This window comes from Mirounga leonina, unplaced genomic scaffold (assembly GCF_011800145.1).
Source record: "Mirounga leonina isolate KUSES-001 unplaced genomic scaffold, KU_Mleo_1.0 Mir_178, whole genome shotgun sequence".
Lineage (NCBI taxonomy): Eukaryota > Metazoa > Chordata > Mammalia > Carnivora > Phocidae > Mirounga > Mirounga leonina.
The window spans coordinates 8439984-8452935 of NW_023270464.1; the positions used below are offsets into that span (position 1 = coordinate 8439984).

A 12952-nucleotide genomic window follows, 5' to 3' on the forward strand; every position below is an offset into this window, starting at 1 on the left:
GCCCTCTCCCGCCCGCCCCGCGCGTTCCCCGCCCGAGCGCGGGCGCGAGCTGCCGCGTGCCGGGCGCGAGCCCCGCCACCGCGCGCCGGGCCGGGGCCCGGGCCGGAGCGCGAGCAGGGGGCGGGTGGGCGCAGGTGCGGTCCCCGCGGCCCGGCCTCGGCAGCTCTCGCCTCCCGCGCGGGACGGCAGTCGGGACCGCAGGCGCCTCAAGGTCGAGGGCAGCAGCCTCCGCGGCTGAACCGTCAGTCGGCAGGAGCCGGGGCCCGCGGGCGGGCCGAGCCGGCGGCCGAGCCTGGGGCCAGCCCGGGATGGGCGCTTTCCGCGGCGGAGGTGGGGCCGGGGGACACTGAGCGGCCAGGCGGGGAGCCGGGAGGAGGTGAAATCCAAGTGCGCTGCCCCAGGTGTGACGCGCAGCAGCCTCTACCGAATGCGGAATTCCAAGATCCAAGCTGCCGCTTTTCTGCAGTTCCGCAATTTCCCAAGCCATCCGCTGAGAACTGGGCCCGGGAGGGCTCGGCATTTAAAACATTCCCGGTTCACAAACGGATGTCTCTTACCCACCTTGAGTTTGCAGGGCTTTTGATACAAGTGAAAAGTTTGGGCTTAAAACAAATTACACCAAACGAATTTAAATGAACGATGTTATTAAGGACCTATTAAATCATTCCTACTCCCTTTAGCCAGTATAAGGTTTTAAATTGATTATCGGCTTCTTTGAGGTACCAAGAAAACTTGGAAGTTTTTATTGTCACAATTCTCTTTGTGGCCCTGTTGATGTGGCAACTTTAAGACCACTGGTGTGGAAAAGGCTGTTATTAAGAGACCCACGAGTGTTGGGAAATCTGAAGGCATTGGGCATAAAAAGGCAACGTTCATGGTAATAAAGGGCAATGGTAGGTCATTCCCCAAGGCCATTTTTCCACTGTCGCACGGTGGAACTGAAGGAATCCCCTGCTGGATCCGAAACACTGGAGAGTAGCGCCCCAGAACATCTCAGTTGCTGGTGCTTGAAATTTCACCATTAGAGATATTGATTCCTTTGGGGCTTGACGAGCCTCTATTAAAATGCAAATTCCTCTTGAAGGGGCAATAGCTCAAGCCTTTATCAGCCAACACCTTAGCAGGGATGGGATTTATTTTCCAATTTAAAGGGATGGCCAAGAGATGAACTGGGGGTGGGGAATTCCGCAGATAAAGTAGCTGACCTCAAAATGTTGGCCTGTGGCCAAACTCTGCCTTTTCCTCCAGTTTTTATCTATAGCATGGCTGAGCCTCAGGCTGGCATCGTTCAGAGTACCGGAGTACAAATTCAAATTTCCTGGAGACATTCTCTATCTAGAAATTCTCAGGCAGCACTTTTTAAGGGCTTGGAACAATACCAAAGCAAGAGCCTGGACTGCAAGGAGCTTAGGTTCTCAATGGAGTCACCTCCCTCCCTCCTTCATTCATTTATTCATTCCCCACAATAGTTTACAAAGGACTTTCTAAGCACCAGGCACTCTTAGGCTCTTAGAATAAGTCCGTAAGTGAACAAAACAGACAAAACCCATGTGTTCTCGGTAGAAGGAGAGAAGCAGTACAATAAGCAGAATAAGTAAATTACATAGAGTTTATTGACATTATGTAGTATTCAAAAAATATGTTAAGCACCCACTATGTGCCAGACACCAAAGATGTAAGGATTAGCAAAAGCAAACAAGCTAAAGAATGTTCAGTCTGGTGGTTAGATTGACAACACACGGATAATTGCTCAAAGGCCAATTGTGGCCAGGTGCAGTGTGATGGAAAATTCTACATGGTGCCAAAAATCAGATAATAAGGAGCTTTGGAAATCCTTTCTGACCACAATATAGAAAATGGTCCTGTCTAAATGGGGTATCTGTCTGATGGGTTGGGGGCCCCCAAATGTGGAGCAACAATGGGGTGGAAGCCGAAAGAACTCGCTTGAGGCAGAACAAAGGAGGTAGAAGCTTATTGAATACAAGGCAAGGGAGTGGTGGACAGGACCACAGAGGTGAGGCTGTCTGCAAGGAGGCAGTGGGAGGGAGCTGCTTTTAAGGAGGGAAGGCGAGGAGGTATGGTGATGTATGGAATTTTCCCTTTTTTGGTAACTGTGCCTAGTTGTACGTAGTCCACTGGTCATTTAAGGCTTATGGATATTTTGGGGGGGGTCCCCTGATGGGTCTGTATGTATTCAGCTGGGTGGTCACTGTGGGCCTTTTCCATTGCTCAAGCCATTTCTGCCTAAAAGCATCCTCTACAGAAAATGGATTGAGGGATGCCCAAGAGAATGTAGAGCTCTCATGTTATTGCTGTCATCCAGGCAAGAAATGACAGTATTTGGGATGAAGGTAGAGGTGGTGGCGATACCTAGAACTAAATAGATTTGAGATGTTTGGGAGCTGTCAGCAATGAATTAAATGTGGATTAAATATAGGGTGGTGCCAGTTGAGGCATCCTGGGGAGAGTACCGAACGGTAGAAACCTCCCGTGAACTCCCACGTATGTATTAGATGAGCTTCCAAAATATATGTGAATCAATTCCTTCTATTTATAAATGGCATGGAAAGAGAGCTCCAGGCAGCACAGCAGAGGATTTGGGTGTAGGTGGATTAGAAGAGGGATCTACTTTCTCTGTGAAATTTGATTTGGGGGCAGAGGGAAAGCCTGATCCAGAAATTACAGTAATTTAGCCATTTTAAAAATCATTTTGGTATTTTAGAGAATTTTAAAATTCAGTTGTATTAAATGTAACATCTGACATTCTTTGATAAACAATTGGAATTTGGAGATATAAATAAATTTCAAATTCACAGAAGTGAATCATAAAGAAAGGAAGGATGGAAGGAAGGAGGGAGGGAGCTGGCTTAGCCCTAGCTCTGATCCTAACAACTCATTGACCCTCTTTGCTCCTCAGTGATTTTCTCTTTAAAAAGGCTGCATTAGCGGTGCTTGGGTAGCTCAGTCGGTTGAGTGTCTGACTCTTGATTTCAGCTCAGGTGAAGATCTCAGAGTCTTGGGATCAAGCCCCACATCCAGCTCTTCACTCAGGGGGGAGTCTGCTTGGGATTCTCTCTCTCCCTCTGCCCCTCCCCCCTAAAATAAATAAACAAACAAATAAGTAAATCTTTTTTTAAAAAATAAATAAAAGGCTGCCATAATACATGTCCTAGTATTATGAGAGATTCTTGGAGACCCCGGGGACCAACTTATAGCAACTTTTTCTTCTTCCTAGATCAGATGACACTAATAGACTGAGACCACTGTTCTTTTTTTTTTTAAAGATTTTATTTATTTATATGACAGAGAGCGACACAGCAAGAGAGGGAACACAGGCAGGGGAGGTGGGAGAGAGAGAAGCAGGCTTCCCGCAGAGCAGAGAGCCCGATGCGGGGCTCGATCCCAGGACCCTGGGATCATGACCTGAGCCCAAGGCAGACACCTAATGACTGCGCCACCCAGGCACCCAAGACCATTGTTCTTAAGTATAGCATGACAAGGTGACTGAGCTTTTACTGAAAGGTAGGCTGTATGCCTGCTTGCACCAACAGGAAGATGAATAACACAAATGCCTCACTTACAGTGCCCTTCTTCAGATTCTTGCTCTTTTCAACATACCTCTCCATAGATGGATGAAAAACAAATTTGTCCCTTCATACGATAAGGCAGAAGAAAGTTCTGCTTGGATTTCACAATCTCCAACTCTGGAAGAGTAATAATCAGCAGAGAACCACCATTTCCAAGAACATCAGGCTTGCAGATTCTCCTGCTAAAGACAACTAAGAAGCCAGATGAAATTTTTTTTTTAAGTATCTTCTTAGAAGTATCAAAGAGTTATAGAGATAATGCGGAAACACTAGGCCAAGGTTCAAGAGGAGAAGGAATCAGAGGTGTGTGCACCCCATCGGAATCTCCTGCCCTGGTCACTTGCATTTCTGGCTTTAGCAGACAAACAGGGTTAGAAAGATAAATTTTGAGTCCAGGGCCCTCAAAAATAAGGACCCAGTACACCAGTCCCCTGCTTTGTGATGGAACCCCAGATAGCTGCACCCAGGGAGTAAGGAATAAGCTAGCCTTTCCTCTAATTGCAGAAGCCCAGAAATCCCAAACCCTGAATTTGACTTAAAGTAATCCTTCATTGCTTAGGCCATAAGGAGCTGGCAAAAGCAATAGCAAATCACCTCTGGAGAATGATAACCTTATCCCAGGCCTCACATTGTTTCTATGAATAGCATCTTAAAAATTCACTTTAACTTCCTCAACATGATAAAGGGCCTTTGTGAAAAACCCATAGCTAACACCATACGCAATGGTGAAAGACTGAAAGCTTTCCCCCAAGATCAGGAATGAGATAAGGATGTCTACATTCAACATTCCTATTCAACATTGTACTAGAAATTCTAGCCAGAGCAATTATGTAAGAAAAAGAAATAAAAGGCATCCAAACTGGAAAGGAAGAATTAAAACTATCTCTATTTGCAGAATGATATGATCCTATATTTATAGAAAGTCCCAAAGAATCCACAAGAAAGCTACTAGCAGTAATAAATTCAGCAAAGTTGTAGGATATAAAATCAACACACTAAAATCATTTGTGTTTCTATAGACCAGCAATGAACAGTCTGAAAAACAAGAAAGCAATTCCATTTACGATAGCATCTAAAAGAATAACACACCTGGGAAATTTAAGGAGATGAAAGACTTGTACACTGAAAAGCACAAAACATGACTGAAAGAAATTAAAGACCTAAATAAATGGAAAGACACTGTGTTCATGGATAGGAAGACTTTATACTAAGATGTCAATACCCAAAGTGTTCTACAGATACAATGCAATCCATATCAAAATTCCAATAGACTTTTTTTGCAGAAATGGAAAAGCCAATCCTCAAATTCAGATGGAATTGCAATGGCCCCAAATAGCCAGTCTTGAAAAAAGAAGAAACAGGTGGAAAGACTCACACTTCCAGATTTAAAACTTACTACAAAGCTATAATAATCAAAACAGTATGGTACAGACATACGGATGGATAGATCATTAGAATAGAATTGAGCGTCCAGAAATAAATCCATCTATCTTAGGTCAACTGAGTTTTCATATGGGTGCCAAGTCTATTCAATGGAGAAAGAATAGTCTCTTCAACAGATAGGGCTGGGACAACTGTATTTTCACATGCAAAAGAAAGAAGTTGGACCCCAACCTCACACTGTGTACAAAAATTAACTCAAAATGGATCAAAGATCTAGATATGAGGGCAAAAACCATAAAACTTTTAGAAAACAACATAGGTGTATATCTTCATGACTTTGGATTTGGCTATGGAATCTTAGATATGACACCAAAACCATGAGCTACAAAGAAAGAATAGACAATCTGTACATCAAAATTAAAATTTTTTTGTGCATCAAAGAATGCTATCAAGTAAGTAACAAGACAAGCTATAGAATGAGAAGAAATATTTGCAAATTATGTATCTGACAAGGATTCAATATCCAGAATATATAAACAACTCCCACAACTGAAAAACATAGAGACAAACATGGGGCACCTGGGTGGATCAGTGGGTTAAGCATCTGCCTTCAGGTCAGGTCATGATCCCAGGGTCGTAGGATCGAGCCCCACATCAGGCTCCCTGCTCAGTGGGGAGTCTGCTTCTCCCTCTCCCTCTGCCTGCTCTTTCCCCTGCTGTCCTCTCTCTCTGTGTCAATTAAATAAATAAAATCTTTAAAACACACACACACACACACACACAGACAAATGACCCAATTTAACATGGGCAAATGACTTGAGTGGACATTTCTCCAAAGAAGATATACAAATGGCCCATACACATGAAAAGATGCTCAACATTGCTGATTAGGGAAATGAAAATGAAAACCACAATGTGATACCACTTGGCATCCATTAGGGTGGCTGTTTTAAAAAATAATTAATTGGGGTGCCTGGGTGGTTTAGTCAGTTAAGTGTCCAACTCTTGGTTTTGGCTCAGGTCGTGATCTCATAGGTTGTCAGATCAAGCCCTGTGTCCAGCTCTGCACTCAGCAGGGAGTCTGCTTGAAGGGTCTCTCCCTCTGCCCCTCCCCTGACTCTCTCTCTCTCTCTCTCTAAAATAAATATTTTTTAAATAAAAATTAATTAATTTAAAAAACAGAAAATAGCAAGTGTTGGTGAGAATACAGAGAAATTGGAACTCTTGCACACTGCTGGTGAGAATGTAAAATGGTGCAGCCATTATGGAAAATAGCATGGAAGTGCCTCAAAAAATTAAACACAGAATTACCATTTAAGGGATGCCTGGGTGGCTCAGTCAGTTAAACATCTGCCTTTGGCTCAGGTCGTGAACCCAGGGTCCGGGGATCAAGTCCCACATCAGGTTCTTTGCTCAGCAGGGAGCCTGCTTCTCCCTCTGCCTGATGCTCCCCCTGCTTGTGCTGTCTGTCTCTCTCTCTCTCTCTCTGACAAATAAATAAATAAAACCTTCTAAAAAAACCTACCATTTAATCCAGCAATTCTACTTCTGAGTATATATCCAAAAGGATTAAAAACAAGGATTTAGAGAGATTTCTGCCCTTCCACGATTATAGCAGTGTTATTCACAATAGCCAAATGCAGAAACAACTCAGGTGTCCATCAAAGGACAAATGGATAAGCAAAATGTGGCACATATATACAATGGAATATTATTCAGTCTTAAAAAGGAAGGAAATTCTAACACATGCTACAACATGGATGAAACTTGAGCACATTACACTGAGTGAAATAAGACAGTCACAAAAGGGCAAACATTGTATGAATCCACTTATATAGCAGTCATGTTCATAGAGACAGAAAGCAGAACGGTGGTTGCCAGGGAGGAGGGGAAAATGGGGAATTAGTGTTTAATGAGGACAGAGTTTCAATTGAAGATGAAAAAGTTCTAGAGATGGATGTGGCAATGATTGCACAACAATGTGAATGTAGTTAATGCCACCGAATTATACACTTAAAAATGGTTAAAATGGCCAATTTTACATTATATATATTTTACCACAATGAGCAAAAAATACAATAAAATACCACTTCACATCCACTAGGATGACTATCATAGTAATAAAAAAAATCCTGCAAATAACAAATGTTGGAAAGGATGTAGAGAAATTGGAACCCTTGTTCATTGCTAGTGGTAATGTAAAATAGTGCAGATAGAAAACATTCTGGCAGTTCCTCACAGCTAAACATAGAATTATCACATGACCAGTAATTCCTATTCTACATACAGAATTGAAAATCAGTAACTTTGACTTGTTCTCCTGTGTCCTCTCGTCATCACCAGCTCTGGAGCAGATTTGTTTAGATAATTATAACTGCAGTGTTGGAAGCCAGTGTGGGCAACTCTGGAGTTTAACAGACAATAATGCATGTAGGAAAACTTTGACTTGTCTCTGTTCATTGGGTTATAAAATGTCTATCTCATTGCTATCTAAGAATAAATTTAACCAGAGGTGAAAGACTGGTACACTGAAAATTCTACAAACCTTTCAGCTCAGAATATTGCTGAAAGAAATCAAAGAAAGCCTAAATAAATGGAAAGGCACTGTGTTCATGGATAAGAAGATGTCAATACCCAAAGTGTTCTACAGTTAATAAACTAATTGAAGGACAATTTAGTACATGGAGGAAAGAGATCTAATTTTGACAGGTCTTGAAACACTTAATGATACCTCATAGGCTCTGTGATGAGATTTAAATTAGATCGTGAATATATAAAAGTATTTTGCAAATATTAAAGCACTTTATGAATGCTGGGTGACATTATTCCATTAGTAATGAGTTCCTTACAGACAGAAACACGGTTTCATTCATGCTTGCAATCCCCTAATGCACCTGGCATAGTCCTTAGCAGATAGTGGTATTAGATTACCATTTATTCAATTGAATTCTATATCCTACACTTTGTGTTAAAATTGAAGTTTTTAATACTTCTGAGCTACTGACTAGAATTTTATGAGAAGCCCCGGAGAAATAAATGGTGCTGGATTAATCAGGGAGTACAAAGAGGCTAAGAAGTAAGTTCCACTTAAATTAACCCAACTAGCACTATTAAATCAGGTTATTAGAACAAATATTGTAATGATTTCATTAGAATAAGCAGTTACTCATATTCATACATACTGACTCAAACAAAATTATACATGAAAGTGATGTTTTGCCTTTGGGGAAAATGTATCAAAATTATGAGTCAAGCCACATGAAACTTAAGAATTCTCATCCGGCAACTGAACAGGAAATAATGAAGTAAAATTTGTCATTTGGTTTTGAAGTATGAGAGTCACCTTCAACCAGAACTACTTGAATAGCTTTTTTTTTTTTTTTAAGTAGGAAACAAATATGAAACACTGTTGAATAAATGGGAAGTCTTTGGGAAAATAAACATTAGGAGTCACTAATCTTTGGTGTCAATTACATGATTGGGCCCACTTTTCACAGCAACAGTACATTGCTGAGATGTAATTCTTCAGGGATTTGTTGGCCTTTTTCATGCAACTAAGCTGTATCCTGCGTGCAAGTAAGTCTAAGTTGCAGCCCAGACCACCCAGCAAACCCAACTTCTCTCTCTGCCCTCCCCAACATGTTTCCCTGGCCTTTCCTTTTTTAGCTTCTGGACATTAGTAAGCCATTCCTGCTGAGAATGACCTTCATCATCTATGCAAACTTTATCTCTCCTCTAGGTCTTTTCTCACATCTCAAAGGCAGGTCCAAAACCATTTTCTAGGAGGTTCCAGACTTGATTATAATGATCCCCTGCCCTGGAAAGGATGTGAAAGTCCCTTTCCTACTCTTTTCTCATAGGGGTGAAGAAGAACTAGATTCTTAAAGAGGATATTCAAAAAAGAGAATAAGGAGCAGAATAACATCCCTATAAGCAATAAAAGCATACCTACAGATATAACCACAAAATAGATCAAAATAGTAACTTACTATTTGAAAACAAGGTGATAGACATTTAAAAACAATGCAAGAAAAACATAAATCAAAATTACAAAATACAGAAAAGAAGGAACAGAACCCAGAAAAGATGGAAATAAAAAGAAAACTCTACTTGATAAGACCATCTACAAAAAAACCTAAAGGTTAACATCATACTTAATGATGGAAGACTGAGTGCTTTCCTTCAAAGATCAGGAATAAAGGAAGAATATCCATTCTCACTGTATTCAACATGATTTGCAGGAGGTTCTGACCACTGCAATATGGCAAGAAAAAGAAATAAAAGGCATATAAACTGGAAAGGAATAAATAAATTTGTTCTTATTTGCAGATGATAGGGTTGCCAATGTAGAAAATCCCAAGGAATCTTCTGGGTAGAAGACTCATAGCAAGTTCAGCAAGTCCACAGACTGCAAAATCAACACACAGAAATCAACTGCATTTCTATAACTAGTAATGAACACATAGAAACTGAAATTAAGGGCGCCTGGGTGGCTCAGTCATTGGGCATCTGCCTTTGGCTTGGGTCATGGTCCCGGAGTCCTGGGATCGAGCCTCAGGTCGGGCTCCCTGCTCGGTGGGGAGCCTGCTTCTCCCTCTCCTGCTCCCCCTGCTTGTGTTCCTTCTCTTGCTGTGTCTCTCTCTGTCGAATAAATGAATAAAATCTTTTAAAAAAAACTGAAATTAAAAACAGAATACACAATATCATTTACAATAACTCCAAAGAAAATGAAGTACTTAAGTATACATTTAACAAAAAAGATAAAGGATCTGAAAGTAATATAACACTGTGTATTAATTATACTTACAAAAAGGCAGGGGCGCCTGGGTGGCTCAGTCAGTTAAGTGTCTGCCTTTGGCTCAGATCATGATCCCAGGGTCCTGGGATCGAGCCCCACATTAGGCTCCCTACTCAGCAGGGAGTCTGCTTCACCCTCTCCCTCTGCAGCTCCCCCAGCTTGTGTGCACTCTCTCTGCCAAATAAATAAATAAAACCCTTTAAAAAAAAAAGGTAAAAAAATCTGTATGCCGAGGGGCGCCTGGGTGGCTCAGTTGTTAAGCGTCTGCCTTCAGCTCAGGTCATGATCCCAGAGTCCTGGGATCGAGCCCCGCATCAGGCGCCCTGCTCGGCGGGAGGCCTGCTTCTCCCTCTCCCTCTCCCCCCGCTTGTGTTCCATCTCTCGCTGTATCTCTCTCTGTCAAATAAATAAATAAAATCTTTAAAAAAAAAAATCTGTATGCCGAAAATTACAAAATGATGATTGTATAAATCAGAGTTCTCCAGAGAAACCGAACTAATAGGAGGTATACAGAGAGAGAGATTTGTTTTAAAAAAGTGGCTCACACATTGTGGAGGATTGGTAAGTCCAAAATCTGCAGGGTAAGCTAGCAGGCTGGAGACCCAGGGAAGAGTTGTAATTTGAGTCCAAAGGCTATCAGCTGGCAGAATTCCTTCTTGCTCAGGAAAGTCAGCCTTTGTTCTACCAAGACCTCAACTGATTGGATGAAGCCCACCCACATTATGAAGGGGTAATCTGCTTTACTCAAAGTCCACTGATTTAAATGTTAGTATCATTCATTTCTGGGCTCTCTGTTCTGCTCCAATGATCTATGTGTCTATTTTTGTGCCAGCACCATACTGTTTTGACTACTACAAATTTGTAGTACATCTTGAAATCAGGAATTGTGATAACTCCAGCTTTGTTCTTCTTTCTCAAGATTGCTTTGGCTATTCAGGGTTTTTTGTGGTTCCACAAATTTTAGAATTACTTATTCCAGTTCTGTGAAGAATGCAGTTGGTATTTTGATAGGGATTGCATTGAATCTGTAGATTGCTTTGGGTAATATAGACATTTTAACAATATTAATTCTTCCATTCCATGAGCATGGAATATATTTCCACTTGTTTGTGTCATCTTCAATTTCTTTCATCAATGTTTTATACTTTTCAGAATACAGGTCTTTCACCTCCTTGGTTAAATTCAATTTAATAATTTTAATAATTTTTATTCCTTTTGGTGCAATTGTAAATGGAATTACTTCCTTATTTTCTCATTATGAAATATGACTCAGCCATAAAAAGAGAATGAAATCTTGCCATTTGCAATAACATGGATGGACCTAGAAGGTGTTATGCTAAGTGTCAGAGAAAGACAAATACCGTATGATTTCACTTACTTGTGGAACCTAAAAAACAAAACAAATAAAAGCAAGCAAACAAAAAGCAGAAACAGACCCATAAATACAGAGAACAAACTGATAGTTGCCAGAGAGGAGGAGGATGAGCGGATGTGCAAAATGAGTGAAGGGGAGTGGGAGATACAAGCTTATAGTTATGGAATGAATAAGTCACAGGAATAAAAGGTACAGCATTTAAAAAATGGATGCAAAATTTCTCAACAAGATACTAGCTAATCAAATCCAACAGTACATTACAAAGATGATCAAGTGGTATTTATTCCTGGGCTGAAGGGTGGTTCAGTATCTGCAAATCAATCAACATGATAAACCACATTAATAAAAGAAAGGATGAGAACCATATGATCCTCTCAATAGATGCAGAAAAAGCATTTGACAAAATACAGCATCCTCTCTTGATAAAAACCCTCTAGAAAGTAGGGTTAGAAGGAACATACCTCAACTTCATAAAGGCCGTATATGGAAGACCTATAGCTAACATCATCCTCAATGGGGATGTACTAGATATGTACAATGGGGATGTACAATAGTACTAGAAATCCTAGCCTCAGCAATCAGACAACAAAAAGAAATAAGTCATCCAAATCAGCAAGGAAGATGTCAAACATTCACTCTTTGCAGAAAACATGATACTCTAAGTAGAAAACCCAAAAGACACCACAAAAAAATTGCTAGAACTGATACAAGAATTCAGCAAAGTTGGAGGATATAAAATCAACATACAGAAATCTGTTGCATTTCTATACACCAATAATGAAGCAGCAGAAAGAGAAATAAAGCTGTATTACAAAACTGTAATCATCAAGACAGTATGGTACTGGCACAAAAAGAGACACACAGATCAATGGAACAGAATAGATAACCCAGAAATGGACCCACAACTATATGGTGAACTAATCTTCAACAAAGCATTAAAGCATATCCAATGGAAAAAAGAATCTTCAACAAATGGTGTAGGGAAAATTGGACAGCAACATGCAGAAGAATGAAACTGGACCACTTTCTTATACTATACACAAAGATAAACTCAAAATGGATGAAAGACCTAAATGAGAGACAGGAACCCATCAAAATCCTAGAGGAGAACACAGGCAGCAACCTCTTTGACCTCAGCCATAGCAACTTCTTGCTAGATACATCTCTGGAGGCAAGGGAAACAAAAGCAAACGTGAACTATTGGGACTTCATCAAGATAAAAAGCTTCTGCACAGCAAAGGAAATAGTCAACAAAACTAAAAGGCAACCTATAGAATGGGAAAAGATATTTGCAAATGATATATCAGATAAAGGGCTAGTATCCAAAACCTATAAAGAACCTATCAAACTCAACACCCAGAAAATAAATAATCCAGTTAAGAAAGAACAGAAGACATGAGAAGACATTTCTCCAAAGAAGACATACAAATGGCTAACAGACACATGAAAAAATGCTTAACATTGTTAATCATCAAGGAAATACAAATTAAAAACCATGATGAGATACCACCTCACACCGGTCAGAATGGCTAAAATTAACAACCGGGAAATAACAGATATTGGCAAGGATGTGGGGAAAGAGGAACCCCCTTACACTGTTGGTGAGAAAGCAAACTGGGGCAGCCACTCTGGAAAACAGTAATGAGGTTCCTCAAAAGTTAAAAATAGAGCTACCCTATGACCCAGCCACTGCACTACTAAGTATTTATCTAAAGGATACAAAAATACTGATTCAAAGGGGCACATGCACTCCAATGTTAATAGCAGCTTTATCAACAATAGCCAAATTATGGAAAGAGCCAAAATGTC

General features: G+C 40.6%; 1 long non-coding RNA gene across 1 annotated transcript in view; it reads left to right on the forward strand.

Moving 5' to 3' along the window:
- LOC118022979 overlaps positions 1-12952 on the forward strand; it is a 72081-nt gene that overhangs the window by 1085 nt on the left and 58044 nt on the right. The window lies entirely within an intron of this gene.